The sequence below is a fragment of the Rissa tridactyla genome, chromosome 12 (assembly GCF_028500815.1).
Source record: "Rissa tridactyla isolate bRisTri1 chromosome 12, bRisTri1.patW.cur.20221130, whole genome shotgun sequence".
NCBI classification, from domain to species: Eukaryota; Metazoa; Chordata; class Aves; order Charadriiformes; family Laridae; genus Rissa; species Rissa tridactyla.
In genome coordinates, this window is record NC_071477.1 from 2,834,401 (window position 1) to 2,858,412 (window position 24,012).

The following is a 24,012-nucleotide window of genomic DNA, read 5'->3' on the forward strand; positions in this document are numbered from 1 at the left end:
GAGGGTTTGCAGGGCCATCGCCGGAGATGCGAGCCCAGGATGTCCCACCCAGGTCCCCAGGCTGCGGCACATGCGGTGCTGTGGCAGCCAAACGGATGAGCCTGGTGGTCTGCGCTGCATGTAGATGAGCTGCAGTGAAGAAGGGGAAACCCGATATATACCTACGAGTCTGCTGGAGAGGGGATTTGGGAGCAGCAGGTTGTGGCCAGCCTTGCTCCAAGGGCCCATCACATCCTGGGACATCCTTGAGGGCGCAGATGGTATGGTGCTTAACCTCTGGCAATGACAGTGTCTCCATGCAAGAAAGGTGCCTTTTGCACCTGTGCAACCCCCTCTTCCACACTGGGCATCACTTAAACTTCCTTATTTAGGCTTTTCTTCCAAGTTGTGGCTCCCGCTGTGCTGGGCCGGTTGGCTGCGGGTGCCTCTCGCCCTCCCGGCCGCATCCATCGGCGGTGCAGGCTGCCCTCTCCCGACATGCCGAGTGGCCGAGGGACGCGGAGGCCCAGCACCCTCGGCCGGCACCCACCCTGCTCCCAGCCGCTCTCCGTACAGCCCAGCGCTGCCCATCCCAGTGAGCCCAGACCAACGCAGCCTCCTGCGTCCCCTGAGATGGCCTGGCCCCTTCACCGGCTCTGACGATGCTGGGTCCCACCTGCATCCCCCCTCTGGCAGCGTGTGGGTGCTGCTTGACAAACCACCCCGAGCACTGCTTTCCTTCTGGCAGAAGATTCCCACCTTACCTGACCGATTTCTGCCCTCCCAAACCTGCCCAGCACTTTTTATTCTTTTTCTTTTTTCTTTTTTTTTTTTTTTAAATAATCTGACAGTGTGGGAGTGAGCGCTGTACCCAGCTGAGTTAGCTTGTCCCAGCTGAGGCTGTTCACGCTGCAGACTACGTGGGTACCGCCCTGGGAAAGCCACGTTTAGCAGCGTGCGGCTCCAGGAAAGCCTTTTTGTACGAGCAGCGATGCGAGCCGAGCTCCTGCACCTCTGGGGTTTGTCAACAGCTGATCTAAGAGAGATTACTTTTTATTTTTTCCCCCTTGTGCTTTTTGACCTTATTTGCTGAAAATGAAACATCATCTAACCTTCCAGGAAATGCCGCAATCCTTCGATCTGGCACGAGAACATCGATCTTGGGTAAGAGTGCATCTGTTCTGCATCCCGGGTCTCCGGAACTGAGTTCTGGGATCGCAGCATCCTGAATCCAGGACAGCGGAATCTGAGCCCTGCACCTCTGCAGCCCAGGGAGCGACAGCCCCACGGGGTTAACCACTGACGGAGCTGGTTTTGCATCAATACCCAGTGGAAAAACTGGGATTTCTTGAGCCTGAATCACTGTGAGCATCCTCAAGTTTTGTGGGAGGGGTGAAACCCTTCCCATAGGGCTCTGTGGGTCTGTCTGAGATAAAACACAGCTCGAAGTAACCCACCTCGCCCTGACTCAGCCTTCCCTGGTCACCCCCTAGAAGGGGCCTCGCAGGCTGCTGCATTGCTGAATTCCGTTCTGTGCGTGCCGTGCCCAGACGCCGCGTCCCCCGGCTCGCGTTTCCCACAGCGCGTTTCCTGAGCACGCTGCCTGCGGGTCCCCAGCCCTGGCCGTGCCGTCAGCCGCTGTGGCTTGTGCCTCCTCACGCTATTTCGGGGACCGCAGACGCCTTTCCGGGAAGGCTGTGGGGTGGCCGTGGGGCTGGGGGGAAACTGCAAAGCTGTGTCGGGGCCGGAGCAGCAGCGAGGGTTATTTGAAGGTATTTGTGGGAAGACGCGGCTCTCGTTCTGCTCGACAGCTTCCTGCCTCCCACCCATCGCGAGTGGTGTAGAGGACGTTCCCCTCCAGAAGCGCGTGGTTTCAGGTGCGGGCTGTTAGTGTTTTCCCTGGGGTGTCGTTCACCCGTGGGCAGGTCTCTCTCCTTCAGGGCTTATTCCCGGAGCAGGGGCCCCCCTAAACTCTGCTGAACCCCAGGAACAACCGGGAGCCACCTTTTTGCCATTTGCTGTGTTTCCCCCGAATCAGGTCGGTGATATTCCTGACCCCCAGGGTGCTGGGGAAGATGGATTTCATTGAACCCACAATAACACCCCCTTCCAAAAGGCCCAGAAAGCTAACGTTTTTCTTTCCGCCTGCACCACCTTTCCTTGTTTTGCCACTAGATGGGAGAGTGAGACTGGGCTAACTCGGCTGCTCCCCTCCGCATCCCGGGAGGAATTCCGATGGGATCCCGCAGGTCACCCTGCAAATCCTCCCACCTCGGGAAGGCCGTGGCTCACCCCCAGACCGCGCGGTTATTGCCTAACCCCAAAAGTTAGGGGGGAGTAACGCTTGCCTGGTGCTTTCCCTCAACACCTGCATCCCCCCTCTGCCCTCATGCAAGGGGGGTTCACTTGCACAAAGGCTGGAGATATTCTTGGGGTGAAATACTTATTATTTTTTTCATATCCCCGAGAGATGCTCCGTATGTCCTAGGGCAGAGGGAGGTGGGGAAAACGCTTGCAATTCACTCTTCCCGTCCACACACCAAATCCTGCTTCCCAGGAAGCCGGGTGACCCCGATAATTGCTTTGGGAAGTAAAGAATAAAGCAGCATTTTCTCCTCCTTTCCTTCCCCACCTTCCTCCTGTAGGATACTCCCAGCGATACCATTTTCCTGCAAAGGTTAAAAATGGGCTGGCACGATGGTTGCGCGTGCAGGAGGAGGGTGCTCGTGCATCGGGAGCCGCTGGGGGCGAGGGAGGGGAGGGTGCCTGGTTCATTCATGTCTTATTAAATTCGCTTTCACAGCAGAACTTCCCATCTCCTGAGATGCTTCCCTAGGTTTTGCTGGGACTGGGTACGTTTGGGAATTACATAGTTGCAGAAGCACTTTCTCATCCAAATCAGTGACTGCTCAGTTCAACTGTTTTCATTATCGTGAGGTTTGGGGTTTTTAAAAACGGGCACCTCTTCTTCCTTCCTGAGATTTCGCAGAACCTGTGAAACCTCATGGTAGCCAAATTCTCTGGGTGACTATGACAGAGCGTGTAAACTGGAAATTATCTTTCAGGGGGTTTTGCTGCCGGCCCAACCTTCCTAATTTGCAAGCTTTTTAGGGAACTGACTCAAGCGATTTGTTTAATGCCTGGCACAGTTGGGCAATGAAATGAAATAATCCTAATAACTTCCCTAATTGCAGCGCTCTCATTGCCTCTGTTGGGGTGTCCTGGCTTTGCCTCCACAGAAAACATCTGCCATTATCCTGTTAGAGAGAAATAACAGCTGCTTTGGAAGAGGAAGTTTGTGTTTTTTGTACTGGACGTAACTACTCCTATTTTCCATAAGCAACAGCCACCCCACCCTGTGTGTGCAACGAGGCCACTGAGTCGTAGAACTGCCCAGGTTGGGAGGGACCTTTCGGATCATCTACTCCAACCGTCAGCTTAACTCGGACAAAACCCATCGCTAATCTAAACTATATCTCCAAGCACCAACCACCTCCTGCACCTTGATGGGGCGGACCCAAAATCCCCTCTGAAGAAGAGATGAGACGTCTTTCTTTGGCTGATAATTACAGATGAAAAAACGTTGCCTGGAAGCAATAATAAATAAATAAATAAATAGAGAATTGCAGAGCTGGCAGGTCCAGGGCAGGTTTGCCTGTGCAGGTGCAGCTCCGGCTGCTGGGGGGAACCCAGGGTGAGAGCAGGGACCCTGACCCACAGGGGCAGTCCCTGGCCGGGACACGGTCCGGCCTCGTGGATGCAGAGTCTGATCTCTCCTGTAGACCTTGATCCTGGGAGAGGAACTATAGGGATGGATTTTCAAAATTGGCCGGAATGAGTTGGGATCCAGGCCTTATCTGAGATAGCAACAGAATTACCCACGTGATTTCTTCTCCATGTTTACAGGGGCAATATTTTTCCAAAGTTCAAAGTCTTTCTCTGCAGAAAGCATGTGATGTGCTTCGCAGTCACAATGTAGTTTTGCTGCTATGAACAATTAAAAAAAGAATCAATTTCCAGAGCAATATTTTCTATATTTGTAATCTCTGAACTAATTACATGGCTGGAAAATCAATCACTATCTGGAAATCTTTCCAGTACAGCTCACTAAGCGTGCTACATATTCTTCATGTACACGTGATGCTCATAACTATCCCTGGATCATATGGGCAGATGAAGCACATGGAGCTGTTGGAGCGGGGCCAGAGGAGGCCCCGGAGATGCTGGGAGGGCTGGAGCCCCTCTGCTGTGGGGACAGGCTGGGAGAGCTGGGGGGGTTCAGCCTGGAGAAGAGAAGGCTCTGGGAAGACCTTGGAGCCCCTTCCAGTCCCTAAAGGGGCTCCAGGAAAGCTGGGGAGGGACTCTGGATCAGGGAGGGGAGCCATGGGATGAGGGGGAACGGTTTTAACCTGAAAGAGGGAGATTTAGGTTAGAGATTAGGGAGAAATTTTTCACTCTGAGGGGGGTGAGCCCCTGGCCCAGGTTGCCCAGAGAAGCTGTGGCTGCCCCATCCCTGGAGGGGTTCAAGGCCAGGTTGGACGGGGCTCTGAGCAACCTGGGCTGGTGGGAGGTGTCCCTGCCCGGGGCAGGGGGTGGCACTGGGTGGGCTTTATGGTCCCTTCCAACCCAAACCATTCTGTGATTCTATGATATCGCTGTCAGCGAGTGTTTCTACTTCATTACGCTGCAATGGCAACTCTCACCAAAATCTGCAGGGGGGACGGGGCAGAGCAGATCGCCCAGTACGAGAGATCCGGAGCGACGCTCGGTGCCAGCACTTTAAGCCAACAACAAAAAAGAGTTGAAAGGCTCGGTTAGTTCAACAGTAATCTTCAAAAAGATTATGAAGTGAACTCATTAAAAGTTCATGCCTCAGTTATAATGTTTTTTTCATCAGGCTTTATTAAAAGAAACAAGTAAAACCTTTGGTGACTGAAAATAACCTTTCTCTAGTCTCCTGGTGGGGACTGGTAGTCAAATGGCTATTACACTTGAAAAACATGTGTAAAGAGGAAGGGTGTTGCTGCGATGAATGCGATCTCCTCTTGCTGTACAAACACACCGTGTTGACTGTTGGCAACTCGGCCGGAGCCCGAGCCCAAACCTTTGTGCCGATGCTCCGCGCTGATTCCCGCACACCGCAGGCGTTGCTGGGATCTGACTGGAGACACCGACGACGAAGACGCCTCCGTGCCCCCTCCAGAGCTCTCTGCTCTGCCCTCCTTCGGTGGCGTTGGAGCTGCTGCTAAGTGAAGAATTAACTATTCCCATCGGACACGGTGCCAAAAGCAGAGACCACAGTGCAGGTAATTGTCCCCACACTCCCCCTCGCATCGCTGCTCGGTACAGTAGAGCGATGAATTCTGAGCTGCCACGGCACCACAAAAGATTTGCTCTTGTTTTAGATGTTTTTTCTCTGATTATTCTTCATAGCTTTTTCCCCCCGCAGTGAGTCGAGCAGAAGAACATGGGGACCGGGGCACATCTCTGCCCTCGCTGGCTCCCCAAGCCGGGGCATCCCTGCACCCGTGGCTCTCCGAGGTGGTGACCCTCCGCCTGGAGCAGAGCTTTGGGTCAAGCAACCCATGAAGGTAAGGTGCAGAGCATCCCTCGTTCCACCCCTTGTCTCAGGAGACAGGCCACGATTCATCGTCCCTCCTAAGTACGAACTTAGGTTAATTATGCTCAAAGAATTTAAATTTTGGAGCTGGGCATGACCCATGTAATGATCTGGATTGTGATTATTGTCATTATTACATACCGTTTGCATTCCTGTCGGGCTCCCGTGCACGGTGCAGCCCATCGGCACAGAGAAAGGAGCCCCTCGAGGCGCTGAGAGCCCGCCCGGAGCCCTCGCCCGCACCCAGAACATACACTCCCATGGTGCGCCTTTGCCCAGCTGGGCTCCTTTCAGCCAAAAAAGCAACAGTTACAAAAATGTTGTGCTCGTCATCATCATCGCAGTCCAAAATTTCCCTTTTAATTCCTAAGCCTGCAATGACCCTGATGCTAACTGGGGGCTGCCGCGTGGCATCTGCTGTTCAGACCCTATGGGACCAAAGCCACAGCTGCTGCACTGAGCTTCAAGGTGTTTTCTCTTCGGATGATGCCGTCTTTGGACTTTTCCATCACTCTTCCCAGTGCAATGCCGTATTTCACTCAAACAAAACTTGATTGGAGTGCCAGAAATGACTTCTATTTCTATCTTAGGAAAGAAAGGCTGCGGTGTCTGCGCATCACCTGTCGGAAAAGACCTGAGAAACAGGAGCTCAGACCCCTCAGAAATCTTTCAAAGAGAAGCTACAGCTCTCCCTTATCTCTTTTAAAATTAACACGTCACACTCTGTGCATGCTCAGCAGCCAAGTTCCCAATGTCGTGTCCCCGTAGCCCAGAGGAACAGCACGGCAGCGCTGCTGGTTTATAGAGGGCGAGAGCAGGACAAGCAGCCAGGGGTGCTCCCCTGGCCACGGGCCACCAGCGCCGCGGGGACTGCCCCAGGGAGAGGTTTGCACGGAGATTATTGGCTTTAACAGCCACCAGAGCATGTGTCACCCATGAATTCGTCTAATCCTTCCTCGAGCACAGTTACACCGGCGGCTCCGCGGTGCTGTTTAATCAGGAGCTGCGCAAGAGTTTGCTTTAAACCTCCCACCTCGCCCTGTCATCTGCAGGGTCCCTCGCCCTCCTTGCGAGAAGTGCAGCTCCCAGGGCGGAGCAGGGTGGATTCTGGTGCTCCAGTTTGCGAAACCAACAGGGTTTTACAGAGGTAGGAGAGCGCAAAGTCTGGGAAAAACCCCAGGGGGGATCTTCAGAAGTGTGTTTCCCACTGCAAGCCTGCACTAGCCACCGCTTCTTGAAAAACCCCATCTTTACGCGTTCTTTATTATGTGTTTCCTGTGAACGAATTTCTGGCTCAAATTAGAGTTGCAATAAAAAAATCTTCTTTTAGAAAAAAAAAAAAAAAATCCAGTTCTGTACTTCCTTCCCGGAGATTTGCTGCTTGTTCTGCAACAGGAGATGTGAATCATGGAAGTATTTATGACCGTGATATTAGGAAATGATCACTCAGGCCCCAGAAATCTGTGTTAGGCATTACATCTTTAAATAAATTGTTTATCACTACGTTAACCTAATCTTGTAAATATATGCACACTTAACTATATTAAAAATGTAAATGTTCCCAGAACCGGACTTTCCATGATGAATATACAACAACTCCCCTTCTTTCCTAGTCAGTTCTGCGGATCTTTGAAAAACGAGGAGAGTTTCACTGGATGGGCGTCAATAAGGTTTACGTCTGCACAGATTTAGCCCCAAGAGTGTCAGGATCATCTCCGGTCCCACGTGGCTTACAGGACCGAGCTTGAAGAACCATCTTTCAACAGCCGCTGGTGAGGGAGCGATTCCAGCCCCGGGAGCGCCTCCAGCCAACTGACTTCCCTGCTGCGGCGCTAAATTTGCATTCATTAAAACCAGAGTTTTAATGATTTATGGAGATTTATAAAAAAAAATAAATATGACAGCCCAGAGTCCCTGACGCTCCCAGCACTGCAGACAGAGGTACAGCAGATCATAAATCCATCCCGGGGGGAAATAGCGAAGGAAAATCATTGCAGGTATATCTGCAAGTGTTAACACCACCCCTAAAATCGTTTTCAGTCAAACTAAAATGCTAAGAGCCTACCCAACCCAAGGAAAGAGTAACCCATATAATAACAATAATATAATGATTATAACATTAGTAATAATACTACTAATATGCTTACCAGTCTTCTTGTCATTGTTTATTACCGTCACTGCCTTGATAATTCTCATCCCTGATGTCGGATGGGGGCAGAGATGGCCCGGGGCAGAGATGGTCCCATCTTCTCAGAAACCTTAGTGCCCACCACCAAGCCCCAGCTCCGGCAAAAACCTTCTCCCCGTCAATTTTAGAAGAAAAGCAACCAGCAGCGTCAGCCGCCAGCAGAGGCTGAGCCCGACAGGCAGGGGAGCGAAAGGAGATGATGCTGAGGTGAGACACTGGCAGAGGGGAGGAAGATTTAGGCCAGATGCTGTCGAGGAGAGCTGATGAGCATCCTGGGGGGACCGGGCTGTGTCTCCCCATCGCCTGTCCCCACCTCCCTGTAGCTCGCAGCAGGACAAGGACTAAGCTGTAGCGAGTCCTTTTCTAACTCTTCTGCACTACACCTTTACCTTGGCTCCCCTTGCACCCTTCCCCTTCGCAGCTTTGCAGAGCCAGGAGAGAAATGGAGCGTGGCACGACCTGAGCTCATGCCAAGCCCCCAGGACCTCGGCTCTGGTCCCTGCCACCCTGCCCGTGCTCCCGCCTGTGCCCACCTGGGCTCTGCCCAAACCGTGCCCACCCTTCCCACCCCCCGCCACCCCCAGCTCGCACCACACCCCACATGCTTCGTGCCTTCCTATAGCTTTGGCAAACGAATTTCAGCTTCTCCTGTCCCCTGAGACCGCTGCAAAGATCCTCAGGACGAGCCCAGTCCTGGGAAGATGCCAAGCTCTGGAGGAACCTTCTGCCACCCACCCAGCAAGGCCTGCGTTGGCTCACGCAGGCTGAGCCCCCGGGGGCGTTAAAACCCAGTTTAAAACAAACTTGCCCCTGGGGCAGACTCCTCCTCATTTACAAGTGAATCAGCATGTGGCTGATTTGCCGTGCCACTGCCAAGCCTCTTTTAAAGACTTTCCTAGGAGAGGGATTTCTTCCAGGTGACCTCTCCTTCCTCACCACACCATCTCCCTCCCACGCGTTATCATAGTTGCCATCAGCTCACGCAAATCCATAGGACAAGCTCCGTATCTTTACATCTCCCTCACCCAAGAGGTAACGTATTTTGAGATGCTGTGCAAAAAAATCACCAGAAACTAAGTAAATTAATTACTCTGCACTTGAGGACAACCTCACTGGAGGCAGGATGGACCAAAACGTACATGGAGAAGGGAGCAGAGCTGGGGAGCAGGGATACATCCCCCTGACGCTGGACCCAGCCGTGAATGCAACTTGTCCCAGTTGAACAGGAACTGGGGGGGTTTCCCCGGCTCGGATGCTTTTGATGCACCACTTCGCCTTTGCACATCTGCTGTCCTTTCCACCCTGTTTATTTAAAATATAAACAGTTTGAAACAGAGCCTTACTCACCAGTGCAGCACCGGCCAAAACGGTGTCCTAACTTCAATGCGCAGGAAACGATTCATACGTAATAAACCCACATCAGTGTGTGCCCGTGGAGCAAAAGCTTCCTGGTTTTCCTGACCACAGCATGTCACAAACAGCAGGCTCCCCCACATGTAATTTTGCTTTAAAAGCTTATTCGACAGCTCCCAATTTAGCCCAGTAGGTGAAAGCAAAACCTGCAAGAAGCCCATCCACCTCCAACGCTGTGGGGCACGGCAAGGATGGGACAAAAAGGCAGCAACTTTCCAGCTCCATCCTGGAGCCGCTGCTTCAGAGGATGAGGAGGAGGAGTGATGTGAGTGGCACATTGCCGCAGCCTGGGATGAGCCTCAGTGAGCTGCAGGCTCTGCTTCTGCCTCGGCTCCTGCCCTGGCTCTCCGTTACCTATGGGTCCCCGTGCTCCGGGAGCAGCCGTGGGAAAGGTGCACCGAGCAGAGACGGGGACCACAGGGCTTGGCGTGGCTGGATGCCACCCCTCTGGCGGTGTCTTTGCCCTCATCACCACCTTGCGCAGCATTAGCTGGGGTTTTCCATCGCCCAGGTTATCCCGCGCACTCCGGAGCTGATTGCACTTTAAAGAGCTAAACATGGCAGCGCCTGAATTATTTATCCTTGAACATGCAGAAACAGGCCAAATTCCCAAGTGATGTGAAACAGCCCTTGCAAGAACAGCAAAGGGGGCTGCAGAAGCTGCAGGGGGAGGCACACGAGAGCTGCGTGCTCAGACCCTCGCACGTGTCACATCTGCAGAGGTTCTTCTGCCCCGGTGATCTACACCCCGGAGGACGCGGAGGGCTCGGGTGGGGGTGCTGGTCCAGAGGCTCCCCCATCTAACCACTCAGGGGCCCATACTGTGCCTATAAACCAACCACCGTGACAGCAAGTCCCCAAACAGCAGAGAAAAAGGCCCAAACAAAGGTGTTAATGCAAATCTAAGGGGTTTGGTGTGTCTCCTCCAGCTCCGGAGGCGAGCTGGCCTCCGCGACCGTGAGCCCAGCCGTGCCCAGCCCCATCGCCCCTGGCGCTATATTGCACCAATAAACATAGCGCCGCGATAGCTGTGTTTATGCCCCCGATAAAATAATATTCATGCATTCACTCTCGTACTTTTCCTTCCTCTTACGCGAGGTCAGGTCATTGCAATCGCTGGAGGTAAAGATTAAACTCCCGCCATTGCTCTCTGCCACCACAGCCACGGATGTGGCTCCTTCCAGCGCAGTTTCCCCCTCGCTCCGGTCCGTGGATGTATCCCAGAATTTCTCCCTGAGCATCCCGGGATGCAGGGAGACTGGGATACCCCATGGCCGGGGATGGGATGGTGGTGGGGGGGGTAGCCCGAGCCCTGCCCGGGGGCTGCGAGGGCCGAGGTGTGCAGTGTGACAGGAAATCGGGCATTTTTCATAAAATGCACCTGCCCCTACCCCTGCCCTCTCCTTACCCCGTTTCTTCTCGCTCCCCCATCCTTCTCCCCACCCTCCCCTTGGTGCCCCTCTCCCCCTTTTATTCCCCCCCCCACCTCAACGTGGGACCCTCTCCTTGCCCTTGCCCTTCCCCTCCCCTGCTGCCATCTATCCCTGTCTCCCTGCCCCTCTCCTCCTCCCCCCCGCCGCCGTCCTCTCCTCCCCGCTCATGCCCATCCCTCTCCCCCCGCACCGCCCGCCTTACCCCGCTTTCTCTTTAGCCTCCCTTTCCCCGCCATTGGCCCAGCCGCCGCCGGCATCCGCCGCCGATTGGCGGAAGCGGCCGTCCGTCAGGGCGGGTTGCCCGCCCCCCCCCAGGCGGCGGGGCCCGGGGACGGCGGGGGCGGCGGCGAGAGGGCAGCGGCGGCGGCGGCAGGTACCGGGCCGGGCGGGGGATGCGGGAGGGATGGAGGGGGGGATGCCGGAGGGATGGAGGGGCGCGGGGCGGGCACCGAGGGGCGGGGGCTGCCCGACCGACCTCCCCCCCGCGACACGGCGGGACCCACCGGGCGGTGCCGCACGTGTCTGCGGGAGCGGCGTGCGGGAGCCCCGCGGAGGCGCGGATGGGCGCGGATCCTCCGCCGGGGCTGGAAAGCCCAGAGATGGGGCTGGCGGCGGAGCCTGGCGGGGGTGCGGGTGGGGGGTCGGGGTGAGGGGTTCGGTGCCCGGCGGGAGGCGGCGGTGCAGCCCCCGGTGTGCGGGCTGTTGCGCGGGGCGGGTGGTTTGGCGGCAGCAGCTGCCGGTGCGCCTCGGGGAAAGCCCGTCTGATGGCGGGGGCGGGGGGGGGAAGTCACCGAAATAGCCAAACTCATTGAGATTTTCCGTTTGCAAGCGGCCGCCGGTGATGCTTCAAAGCCGGTGCTGCTACCTTGTAACTGAAATTCGTTAGAACTGACTCACCCTGCTTTGGGTTGGGGGGGGGGTGTGTGTGTGTGTCCCCGCTCTCTTTTATCAAAACCTTGCCTTTCTATGGGAAATTAAAAAGCTGCAGAGAAAAGGCGGAAAATAAGAAAAGCTAGTAAGGTGGCATGTCACAATGGTCCTTACAACAAGTAAAAAGTATGTTAATGATAAAATGATCCTTGTTTCAAGCGGGCAGTAACTGAAGTTAGAGGAGGAAGTCACGGGCACCATGCTGAGCCGAAATCAGAGCACTTTCATCGCCTGACCTATATTACTTTTACTAACCTATTTGTTCAGATGATACGATGATTTAGATGATACAGTCAAAAGCATTATTATAATAAAAACGTATTTTTCAGCTCTGAGAGCTCAAGAGGCTCCAGTGGGCATTAATCCCATGAGTTTGTTGCATTAACGTTTTATTACCATTTTTTAGGCTGTTTGGTTTTACCAGGCAACACGCTACAGACATGAAGTTATCCCAGTCTCGCACCTCCTTTTTTTTTTTTTTTTTTTTTTTTTTTTTTAAATTTCTGGGCTCCTACTTTCTATATTGCCGCTTGGTTGTAAAATCACACGTTAAAACAGCATTTGAGAGGGAAGGAACACGAAGGAGACCTTTAGAGACGTAGGCTTTGAGCTGTTGGAAATGTGAGAAAAAGGATGAAGCGGTGGGTTAGTCAAATAATGAAAAGAAAGAAAAAAAAGTAGCTATTTTTATGCAGAGAGGTCTAGCCTGCAGGCGACAAAAATGTTCGGAAAGTGAAGCAGCCAGCCCTCTGCGCTGGGAGGGACAGACCACAGCCACCTGCCCCACCACCGCTCTCACCAGAAGCCCTGTGAGATCCCCGCCCCACTGATATTACTTTAATTGGCCCCACACGTGTGGATCCGACCCACCAAGGGACAGTGGCCAAAACATGAAGCGCAACCCCAGGATGACGGATGAGACGGGAAACAGCAATTCCTGCGAGGGTTAGAGATTCCTGGCCAGCGAAACCAGGAACTACCTGAGCAAGTACTTACTAGAAATCTTGATGGAGATCAGAGATTTGCAGGCACGGGGGGGAGATGGGATCAGCCACTAACAAAAGAAATATCCAGCGGCTTAGGGAGATCAGCATCCAGCTGCTCGGTGCCTCACGATTTCCGATTGCAAACTCCTTGAGGCAGCTTTAATCTTTTTTTGGGTCTGTCTTTACAGTGTGGAGCTCGCTGGGGAGGATCCTGCCCTCCGAGTTGGGCCTTTACACCCTGCAGTAGCACAAAAAGTGAATCATGGCTCTGCTTTACACCGCTTGTTTTGCTCAGTCCACCCCCAAAATCATCACTGAGCATTTGTTTTGCTTTCCTTTATTTTAATTGAGTGTACTAAGGCCAGAAACCTGCCTTCGCCCAGGGGTTTGGGCACAACCCACAGGTAAAGGTGCTCATATGCTGGACTGAAGTTGCATCGGGGGAGGTTTAGATTAGATATTAGGAAGAATTACTTTACTGAAAGAGTGGTCAGGCACTGAACAGCCTGCCCAGGGAGGGGGTTGAGTCACCATCCCTAGAGGTGTTTAAGAAACGTCTAGATGTGGCACTTCAGGCCATGCTCTAGTGGCAGATTGTAGGGGTTTGGGTTTTTTGTGGACTCGATGATCTCAAAGGTCCTTTCCAACCGTGAAGATTCTATGATTGCCAAATATTCTGCTTTACCGTTTGGGTTTCTTGTCTTCCTCACCTGGCTCCTTGAGCTGCTGCCTGTAAGTTAATTATTCAGAGCCTGGGACATTCGCGTCTTGCAGAATCCCGTTAATGCAATGGTGAAGGGTGGAAGAGCTTCGCAAGACTCTGCGAGCACCTAGCAGAGCTGGCGGCTTGTTGCTGGTGGGTTAGTGGGATGCTGAGTACGAGTTCAGGGGAAACCTTCCCCCTTGGGATTTTGTGCTTAATAAACCGAGGTGGCTGCGTTAAACTGGTGTGTGGGAGCTGATAACCGCACTGGGTGTTTCGGATCTGGGCTGCCCTGAAACGCGTTGGTGTTCTGCTCTTCATTTCAATAGCCACCCTGAAGTGCATTGTGCTTCCCTACTACATTTAAAAACCACATTATCTTGGTCTTAGGAGCAGAATTTGGGAGGCAGGACCAGGGGCTTTGCTGGGTTGGTAGCATCACACCTCTCCCTCCACCTGCATTTCGGCAGGTTCCCCGGCGATTCCAGCCCTCTCTGGCTCTGGCATCTCTGGATGCGAGAGCTCCTCCTCTCCTGGAGCCGCTCTCCTTTCCCTTTTCAAAACTGATTTATTGCTAGACCTCCCCGCGATATAATTAGTTTTGTTCCATCTTGGCCCCGAGTGACCTCCCCGCGTATGCGTGGTGATGCTGAACTGGGGGATTTGAGAACAAAGAGTTTCTGCAAACGCTTTCTGGGGAAAAAAAATGCTCGGAGGGAAGTCAAGGACTTCATCTGGTTTATGAATCCCAGACAAGAGCATCCATCCTACTTCGGTAGCTGTGATGAGTGACTGCAGACGAGGACTGAGGGAGGGCCACTAACTTTAATAGATTTTGTGTCAGGCCTCTCGTTAGTACAGTGGAGAGCATGAGATGAGGCAGTGAAGTGTTTAATATTAACAGAGTAATGTTATTCTAACCTCAAATCTCTCTTCAGGCAGAAGTACCCCTAAATCTGGGCTACTGCTATGTTGCTGGCATAAAAAATATTGTCACGGCACTTCTAGATTGTAAATGGGTTTATGAGCAATGGGAATATGTTAGCAGTGGGAAATACTCTGTTTATTCTTGTTCGCCTCGTTCAGCAAAACGCTGAGCCTTTGCAGCAAGTTTTTTTAAATTTCTGGAGCAGCGAAGACACAAGCCCCATCTCTTCTCCTGTGCTATTCCACTGACATCCGTATAGTTGCACTAAAACTGAATTCGATTGCCATTGTTCATGGATAAAGTATGTTGCTGTATGGCATCAATAACCTTCAGTCCTTTGAATTCTCAGAGCTTGGCTTGGTCGCTTCAAGAAAGAAAATGAAATGCTGACAAGCTTTGTTTAACCGCCGTCCAGTGGTTTGAAGGAGTCAGGGAGTCGTTTTCATGTTGAGAAAGCAAGGCCAAACACTTTTTTTTCCCCCCCAAAAAAATACTTTGACTTTGCAATGTTCTGGCTGAAAAAAAATCCAAGAAAAAGTACTTTTTGGCATTTTTATAGCTATGGTTTCATAACTGTGAATTCAAGTGCTTTGGGTATGCTCTGAGATAGGAGTTTATTTTTCTAGATGGCATTAAGAGATTAAAAAAATACGTTTAGATTCTACAGTTCTGATAAATGATACCAACCCATGACACAGAAATAAAAAGTCCCCAAAAGGTCTGCAGGACGCGAGCTCTTTTATTTTTCCTCTTCCTTCATAACCTCTCCTTGGAAAACTGCATCAATTTTTTAGCTTACCCTACTCCAAATAAAACAGAGTCGAAAATTTAATTCAAGATTTCTTTTGCTTTAAAAACCCTTTAGAAACCAGAAGAAACCAGCCCTTGTCCCGGCTGGAGCTGGGAGGGCTTGCGGACACCTTCCCTCCGGGACCGATCCGATCCTGCCCTGCTGCAGCGTGAGCGAGGACGGGGCAGATGCCACGGAGCTTTATGTTAGCATATGAATTCCCCAAAAAAAGGGATTTCCTCACAGTGCTTTCAAAGCAACCTTACGGTCTTCTTTGTATTGCTGGAGCAGAGTCAGGCTCACGGAGGATTTAGGTCCTTCCAGCCAGATGTGGGTCTTGGTTACAACAGAAACAGCCTTTTCTGGAGTCCCCAATAGCCCCCATCAGTCTGTGATCCCTGTGTCGTGTATTTTCCTCTTATTTGGCAGAAAACTTTGAAAAGAGCGTTTTAGGATGCTGAAGAAACTGAATTAAAAGGAGTGGAAAGTAGGTATCCAGCCTGTGGTACGCTGATTATCTGCCTCCAATATTCTTGTTTTAAAATAATTTAAAATTTAAAATATTGCCTTTTTTCAAGGGGCAATGAAAAGTATTCCTTGCCTACCACCACAAACCGGCCAGTTTTTATTCCCTTGAATTACCTTTTACTTTCTGTGAGCGATCTCGGGAACCCCCCTTGGATGCCTGGTGTGGGCGAACACTGCTGACGGGTGAGGAGACAGGGCAGGACCAGCCCCGTCATTTCTTGGGGGGCACTGATCAAAAATCAGTCCTCCATGACCTCGTTCAACCAAGAACCAGATTAACCCGCGGTGCCCGTTTCTCGTAGCCCCTTGGTGGGGGCCGTAGGATGCCAGCAGGCCCTTACCAAGGAAAATGAAAAAGTTTCCTGAGCCAGAAATGAAAAGCCGGCCGCGCTGCTGCGGGGAAGCAGGGATCCCTTGAAGGCAGATTTCAGATTTCTCGGGAAATCTGTCCTCCAACTGCTGCTGTCTGAGGCTGCCATTCCTCGTGCGAGAGAACAGGGAGGGTACAAAGTGGAAGCCGTATCATCGGCGGCGTGCGTGGATAGCAAACACCCCCCTCCCCGGGTTCCAGCAGATGTTTTGGGTTGACAATGGGAACATTATATGCCTGTTTATTCCTTTATCTCAGGAAGAAACACCATTTGGCAGCAATGTGCTCCCTGGCAGTAAGAACGGGTTACTGACCTGATTGAGGCTCGTCAGACGAAAGAGGTGCCAGCCCGCGAGAGGGGCAGCTTGCGAACCGCATGGAGAGTGCACGTGCACCTCTGCACCCACCTTTTTATGTACGTTAGGATGTATATACGTGTGTATGGGATGGCTGGTTCATACCAAGATAGGTTTCTTAGAGAGGCCTCTTAATGCAGAATGATATTGCTCAGCATTTTTCCTCCAGCACCTCTCAGAGGAATCAGTGGAGGCTTCCCTCTTCCGACCAGCAGTGATTTTGATCGATTTCGATGCAGCCAGCCATGGGAGAAGCAGGCGGCCAAGGCCAGCACAGCCAGGGTAGACCTGCCCGCTTGCCACCTGTTCCGCTTTGTGGCCACCCTTGAGATTTTCAGTGCTTTCTACACGAGATGTTTGCTGTAGCCACTGTAGGAACTTGCAGCATGAGGGCTTACTGTTGAAACGTATCTAAGGAAGTGGTTATTTCAGGTTGGCTGCTTCTTCCCGTCCTTGGTGGCCGTGGCCAGCAGCCCTGCACGCTGCCAGCCTGCTGATCTTGGGCTCTGTCCCGCTCCCTATGGGTCGGCTTTCCTACCCTTCATCTCGTAGTTGCTGTTGCTATAGTTTGTGGTTACAGTACTGCTTTGGGACTTCTGAGTCAGAGAATGAAGAGAAGTCATCCCTTTGAAAGTGGTCATCATTTCTTCTCCATTACGCAGCAGGGATATGCCCTCTTCAAAGAAAGCCCAAAAATATACCGCAGTGTGTCAAGATCTAGGGTGTTGCATGATCAAATGCAAATTAACTGCTAGCTGACGTTGTGTTTATTCTAAGCGGATGAAATACGATGAAGTATGATGCTTTTGTTTAGCTTTGGAGGGTGGATGGGGAGCACTTGGTGTCAAGTCTGAAGTCCTACAGCTACGTGAGCCTGTGCACCGATCTTGTCCAAACCTCCTTGTGCCGCATCAGGTTTGTGCTGAAAGGGTTAATTTTGCGCCATCTGGCTTTGTGCTTGATCAAATATTGTTTGTGTTGTGGTAGCCAACATGAAGCCAGAATAAGCTCGGGGTAATATGCTTGGCTAATCCAACAGAAATATGATTAGGTGCCCGTTCCTGCCCCAGATCGTATCTGCAGTAACGGGTGATTTAGTAACACGCAAAACAGTGACTGTGGAGACATGGCTTGAGGGCTGTAGATAACCTGCGAGGATCTCCTTGCGGTGGGCAACAGGGAGACAATAGGAATGTCTAACTCAAATTGGGCACTTAACTTTAAACAAGTAATTAAGAGAGAGAAATCCAGTCTTAATGCAGAACGGCTTCCTAGGGAGTCACCTGAGACGCAGAAATCGGGGTTATTTAAGTTTGCATTTTGCATGCCATAGTGACTTCCTAGGTGCTAATCTGAGGTTAACCAACAGCTGAACAGCTGGAGCTCTGCTGTATTTTGCAAAATGGCCCATTCCAAGCAGCGAGTTCATTTAAGTGCTGTCTGGGAGGCTGCGCCGTTCCCCTGCTTGGCAGGAATCTCAAGACTAATACCTAAGAGGATTAGAGAGCATCGCTGAATGTTAAACAAGATCCAGGCTAAGCGGTGTGCACCAGTGAGCTTGTGCTGCGGGGGCTGTTTGGGGAAGCTATTATTTGCTGATCTGGGAAAAAAGTGGGCTTGTGTGGGAAATACTCTTCCCTCGGCTGAATCCTTCCTGTGCTTTCTGACTCTCTCGTGCTCCCACTTGACGCGGTGTTTCCACCCTCTGCCCACCTCATGGACTCGTGGCTCTTGTGCTCACTGAGGATGGCGACTGTTGCAGGGGATGCTGATGATCAGCCAGTTTCCTTTTCTGTGATGCATTTAGCTGTTTGGATGTGCTGCCTTCAGCTCTGTGTCGTCTGCTTTGAGAGAGGAATGGGTGGGCATCCAGCCCACCGACACAGGGTTGAGCTGGAGACCTTGCCACAGAAAACTCAAGCTAAAGACTGTCATAGAATCATAGAATCACAGAAAGGTTTGGGTGGGAAGGGACCTTGAAGACCATCCAGTGCCACCCCCTGCCCTGGGCAGGGACACCTCCCACCAGCCCAGGTTGCTCCAAGCCCCGTCCAACCTGGCCTTGAACCCCTCCAGGGATGGGGCAGCCACAGCTTCTCTGGGCAACCTGGGCCAGGGGCTCACTGCCCTCACAGCAAACAATTTCTTCCTAATATCTAATCTAAATCTGTCTTCTTTCAGTTTAAAACCATTACCCTTCATCCTATGGCTCCCCTCCCTGATCCAGAGTCCCTCCCCATCCTCCTGTAGGCCCCCTTTAGGGACTGGAAGGGGCTGGAAGGTCTCCCCGGCGCCTTCTCTTCTCCAGGCTGGTAGAGCAATACGACCTCGTGGTACGTGATTTTTCCCAGAAAGTCCATTTACTATGGAGAAGAGGGGTTGGAAGGCAATCTTGTCTCAGGAAAAAGTACTAGATAACTTGGATGTTGACCTCCAACCTGCTTTGTCCACAACATGGAGGCCATGCCCCATGCCAGATCTTCTCTCCCTTTACAGTACTGTGTAACGCTCCAGGATGTCACATAGATTTCTTCCCATGCCGTAGCAGAAATCAGGGATTTAAGATTTGTGTTTCATCTCCAAATTTTGATCTATTTGGTGCATTTGAAAGGAATAAGGCATTAAGACCCCATGAAGGAATGGTTCTTCAACAGCAAGGGTTCGTGTGAAACCAGCTTCTGACGGCTCCTCGCTCGTGGTCTGCTGTAGCACAGGCACGGAAAAGTAGCACAGTTGTGGAAATGTGCAAATTTCTCTAGATTTTCTGAATGGGTGACAACAGAAAAGGGGGTAGTGGTCCGAGTTAGGGTATAAATAGTTCTGGCTCTAAGCCCGGTTGTGTTTATGCTTTTTCTCTCTTACGATGAAGCCAAAAATAGACTCCCGATACTCTGCAAGAGAAGCGCAGCCTGGTGTAATCCATGGATTGATCGTTCAGTGGAAAAAAAAAAAAAAAAAAGCCAGATGAAGGAGATCTCTCGATGAAAAGCCTGTTATCCAGCAGCGCCGTGGGAGAAAAGCCCGTGTAAAGGCTTTGCTGCTCCAGCAATGAGCGTTGCCCTCTGTTTGAGGAGGATGCAGTAATTCTGTACAGTAGCAATACACCACCTACAGCAGAAGGGCCTCGTATTATTTGTGCCAAATCCATCTTTGTGCGGCATGGCTTCCACAAAGTTTCATGGTATCATTTCCTCTGGTTTGCCCTTGTTGTTTTTACCTTCATACTGATCAAACCAGGAGGATGAAAAAGAATAAGTTCCTGTAAGCCATGGTAGATGTCAGCATATTATATTTATCCTGTACTCAACGTCCTTGCATTGTGTAACACGGGATGTTGCATTTTTGGCATTTTTATTGCTTCTATCTTTAGAAGTAGCAAAGAATCGTGTCTTGCATTCTTCATTTGGGTTTTGCTCATTTTGTTTCATTTCTTGTATCATACAAGATTTGCCTGAATTTGCATCTTCTGCATGGAAACAAAGAAGGGGTACCTATAGGAACTTACTGGGAGTCATTGGGAAAAGCTGACTAATGGCTCATGCAGAAACATTATCCTGAATATTAAACGTCCTTAAATGGGTTGTAAGAATCCAAATGCTGGAAAATAATTGCGTGCTGTGGGCAGGGATAGATATTGGGGAAAATGCTGGTGTTGTATCTGCGTTGGAAGAGCCACGGAGACACCCAGCTCCGCGGGCAGCAGCGGTGGCTGGAGAGCCCGGGACAGTGGCAGCATGAAAACCTTCTCACTGATCAAACTTACGGGTAGGAAAAAGATATTAAAGCAAGAGTGACCTTAGGGAGAGAGAGTGAGGTATTATAGCATAAAAGAACCTTTTGTCTGGCTAATCTTTGCTATGTCGGAATATAGTGGCCCGGTTAAATCTCCTTTGTGCACTGCAAGTTTTTAAAGATGGTCTAAGGCAGCTGCAGCCGATTGGGTTTGCAGAGATAAGCTGGAACAAATAAGTAAGCTCGGAAAATCTGGCTAGCTTTATCTTCAAAGCATTTTCAAGCAGCTAATTGAAAATTATCCAAGCCACCTTCTTGATTTCTTGCATATTATTGCATTAATTTGCCAGCGAATGGAAAAGTGCTTGGAAAACACACAAAGGATTTGTGAGCGCTGAGCTTGACTATTTGGAGTTTATTTAATTATAAATATGTCCTTGCTCCTGTGATAATTTAAAGCCAGTTTCTACCGTTCTCTTCCGTGCTTCAGACTCCGGAGGGACTAATCGTGTGAAAACACGCCTCCCACGTGAGGGTGGGCCAGGGAATTCCTACCGCTTCTCGCTGCCTCCCGCCCTGCGCGTCGGCTTCCTGCAGCTCTGACGGTGAGCACGGCGCTGGGTTTATGGTCAGCGGCTGCCCTTTAGCCGTGTTTCTCATTCCTGAAACATTTCCATGTGTGCAGGACGATGCTGTTCCCGTAGGAATCGCTTACGAAAGGCTCCAGGCCGGTCCCCGCGCTGCTCCCGGCAATAGCAGCCTCCTCTGTACTGCTGAGCCAAAGAGATGCTTTTTAAAAGGATGCTAAAAAATGCGAGGTTCACACTTGGTGTGAGCTGGGTAAAGTTCCTCAGCTGGCAGGAAAGCAATCCAGTGCTGCGCGTGAACAACCCCATCGTCCCGTGCTTTCTTTTATCTCCCTTTAACCGAAGCAGCGCCCTGAGGACAAGCCCCGTGTGCAGGACCTGGACGTGGAGTTGTCTCACTTCTGGGAGGCTTCCCCGTGCCTAAACCAGAGAGTGGATTACACTTGATCCATATGGTGTTTATCAGCTACGACAGGAGTAATACTCATAATCCTCTGAAGCCCAGCTCTCCGAGGAAAATTCAGTACGTGTTACCAAGAGAAATCAAATGTACAAACCCAGATGGATTTGCCCCTTTCTGGAGTAGCACGAGCTTGGTACTTGGCTGTGGACTTTCCCCAAAGTCCAAGTATCTCTTTAGCAAGGTCCACTCGCATGTGGAGGAGAATAACCGAGACAGCCCGGCACAGCCACCGAGCGTCGCCCGCGGCTGCTCCTCCCAGCTTTACAGCACGTTTTCTGATCATTTTTAATCCCCCGATCCTGTTCCTCAGCAAATATCTCCGTCTATGCCATAGAACTGAAAAAAATGATTAAGCCTGCTCATAAACCATAAACTGTGCTCAGCTATGGAAAGCAGAAGTTATGAATAGATGTTACTTGCTACAATAATACCCTATGAAAGTCAAAAACCATAGCGTGAAAGGGAAGATTAACTATTCCTGGGCGTGCTTCGGCAAATGGCATTATTTTGCATGTCAGTTTTGAGTTAATTTGTAACAATCTAATCGCAGTCCTCGGCAGAGACACAAAATGTTTTTAGTTGGTCCTGTGACTTTTTAAGTGATCGCCAAATGAAAAGCTTGCAAGTTTTACTATTGACTTAATGGTAAATATTAGCGGGAGGAAGGAGGTCTTTACAGATTTCATCACGAAGTGCAAATCGTATTCTTTTCATTGCCTTGCTACTGTTGTCGTGTTGACTTGGGGACGTTGGCAGTCTGGAACCAGCTGTACAGCTGAAAAAAACTGAGTTAAAATCTTGCAGCAAAATGAGTAAATCTATAGCTGCAAGATAATAGCATCGGGACTGGTTCAATGTAAGCAAGAAATCACCAGCTGAGTCATTAGAAACAGAGATGAATGGGAAGCCATAAACGGATGGCTCAGATGAATAAGAATGATTAGGAAATGCGTGAAGTTGGTTGGGTTTTTTCCCTAAAGATTATATTTTGTCCTCTAAAGTGGCATATGGCTGCTAGGAAAGCTAATATTCCCAGTGAATGTGTCACTGCCAGTTTATAAATACTCCAAGAGATGAACAGCAGCTCGGTGGGCAGCACCGGGCGGGAACAAGCTGCTTGCCCGGAGCACCTGGGTACCAGTCGTTAGCCCAGGTCTGTCGGGAGATGGCCAGGACGTGGGCTTTGGGGGCAGAGGCGGCTTCTGGCTGTGGGGAAACATCTGCCGCTTGGAAGAAAGGCCGGTTGCTTTCTTGGAAATGTTTCACCCCGTGTTTACGGTTAAGTAGGACTCAGGGTAACCAAAGTTGAAGGGGAGGATGATGTGGTCACCCGGGTCTGGTGGCCCAGACTCCCGCTGCTTCAAGGAAAAGAGTAGTTTAATGAAAAGCCGTCATCTATTTCCTGACTCATGAAATATCAGAATATCAATATATATTCATGAAGTATGAGAGGACTGCGTTCAGTTTTGGGCCCCTCGCTACAAGAGGGACATTGAGGTGTTGGAGCGTGTCCAGAGAAGGGCTACAAAGCTGGTGAGGGGTCTGGAGGACAAACCTTATGAAGAACGACTGAGGGAGCTGGGGGTGTTTAGCCTGGAGAAGAGGAGGCTGAGGGGAGACCTTATCACCCTCTACAACTACCTGCAAGGAGGTTGTAGAGAGATGGGGGCTGACCTCTTCTCCCTGGTGACAAGTGATAGGACGAGGGGAAACGGGTTCAAGTTACGTCAGGGGAGGTTTAGATTAGATATTAGGAAACATTTTTTCACTGAAAGGGTTATTAAACATTGGAATAGGCTGCCCAGGGAGGTGGTGGATTCACCATCCCTGGAGGTGTTTAAAAAAAAGGGTAGATGGGGCACCTAGGGACATGGTTTAGAAGTGGCTCTTGTCAGGGTAGGCTAAAGGTTGGACTCGATGATCTTAAAGGTCCCTTCCAACCTCAACAATTCTATGATTCTATGATTCTATGAGATATCCCAAGTGCTGGTAAAGAGGCAGGAGGAGCGTTTCCTCCGGGGTGAAGGTGTGCCCGTTTGGGAGCGCTTGGATGACGAACAGAGGTGGGCTTTTTCTATCTGCTGAAATCAGGGGTTGCAAAACCAGTCCCCAGCCAAGCAACCTCCACCAGCGCAGTCAAATGGAACGGCAGACCTCTGTTTGTTATGGGAGGCGTGCAGCTGAAGTCAGCCGGCTGCCGTGCTCGGGGCACCTGTGGCTTACACTGGGGTAACGTGGCCAGTTCCACCCCTTGGAGCCTGATCTGGTACCTAATAATCGCTTCTGACTTTAATTGAGTGCTAAAGCCCTCTTATTTATTGTTTCCAATATTGCATCCAAAGATAAGAAAACATATTTAGAGCTGTAAGAGGCATCAGAACATTGGAGGGATGAAAAAGTGAAAAAATACAGCCTTGCATCCAAGGCGCTATCTTTTTGTGCCAACACATTACAAGTCTGTCACTGCAGCAAAATCTCAACGCCTGCAGTTCGGTTTTGCATTTACACGTTACACATCAGAGTTACCCTGTGCTGTACTCAGCTGGCTGAAGCAGAAGTCACCCGAGGAGTCTGGCGTGGACCCAGAAAGCAGTGCCCTTCTGGCTGCCAAGCTCAGCCTGCCCTGCGCTATCATCGCATCCCTACTAAAATCCGGACCCGGAAACATTCCGTGCACTCTGCTCCCCCAGACGGGGTAATTAAGATAGAATTATTTGCAAACAAAAGGGGTGGATGTCATTTGTTTAACTTGCCTTAAGGACCAGACCTGTTGCAGCACTACTGGCCTGGATGTTTAAAGTTTGCTTGGGTTTGTGGTCTGTCCTCTGCGCTTCTGCGGGGGGAGCAGGACCTGGATGCTGCTCTGAGCATCCCCGTCTGCCACGTCCTGCTGCCCCAGTGCCTGCGAGAACTGCCGCTACAGGGAACCGCACTGGTGCTCAAGCACACCATTATCTACTAAGCAAATGTCAATAAATTTTTTCCAGCATCACACAGGTGAGCATT

At 51.0% G+C, this 24,012-nt stretch overlaps 1 long non-coding RNA gene across 2 annotated transcripts; it reads left to right on the top strand.

Annotated features, from left to right (window-relative positions):
- The first annotated feature begins 5,125 nt into the window (after nt 1-5,125).
- Nucleotides 5,126-7,115, top strand: LOC128916607 (uncharacterized). 2 transcript variants are annotated; one of them, XR_008469023.1, is made up of 3 exons: nt 5,126-5,285; nt 5,413-5,570; nt 6,190-7,115. It is a non-coding gene; the product is annotated as an uncharacterized LOC128916607 (long non-coding RNA). The 2 variants fall into 2 exon arrangements; XR_008469022.1 differs by having other exon boundaries at nt 5,429-5,570.
- Nucleotides 7,116-24,012: the final 16,897 nt, after the last annotated feature.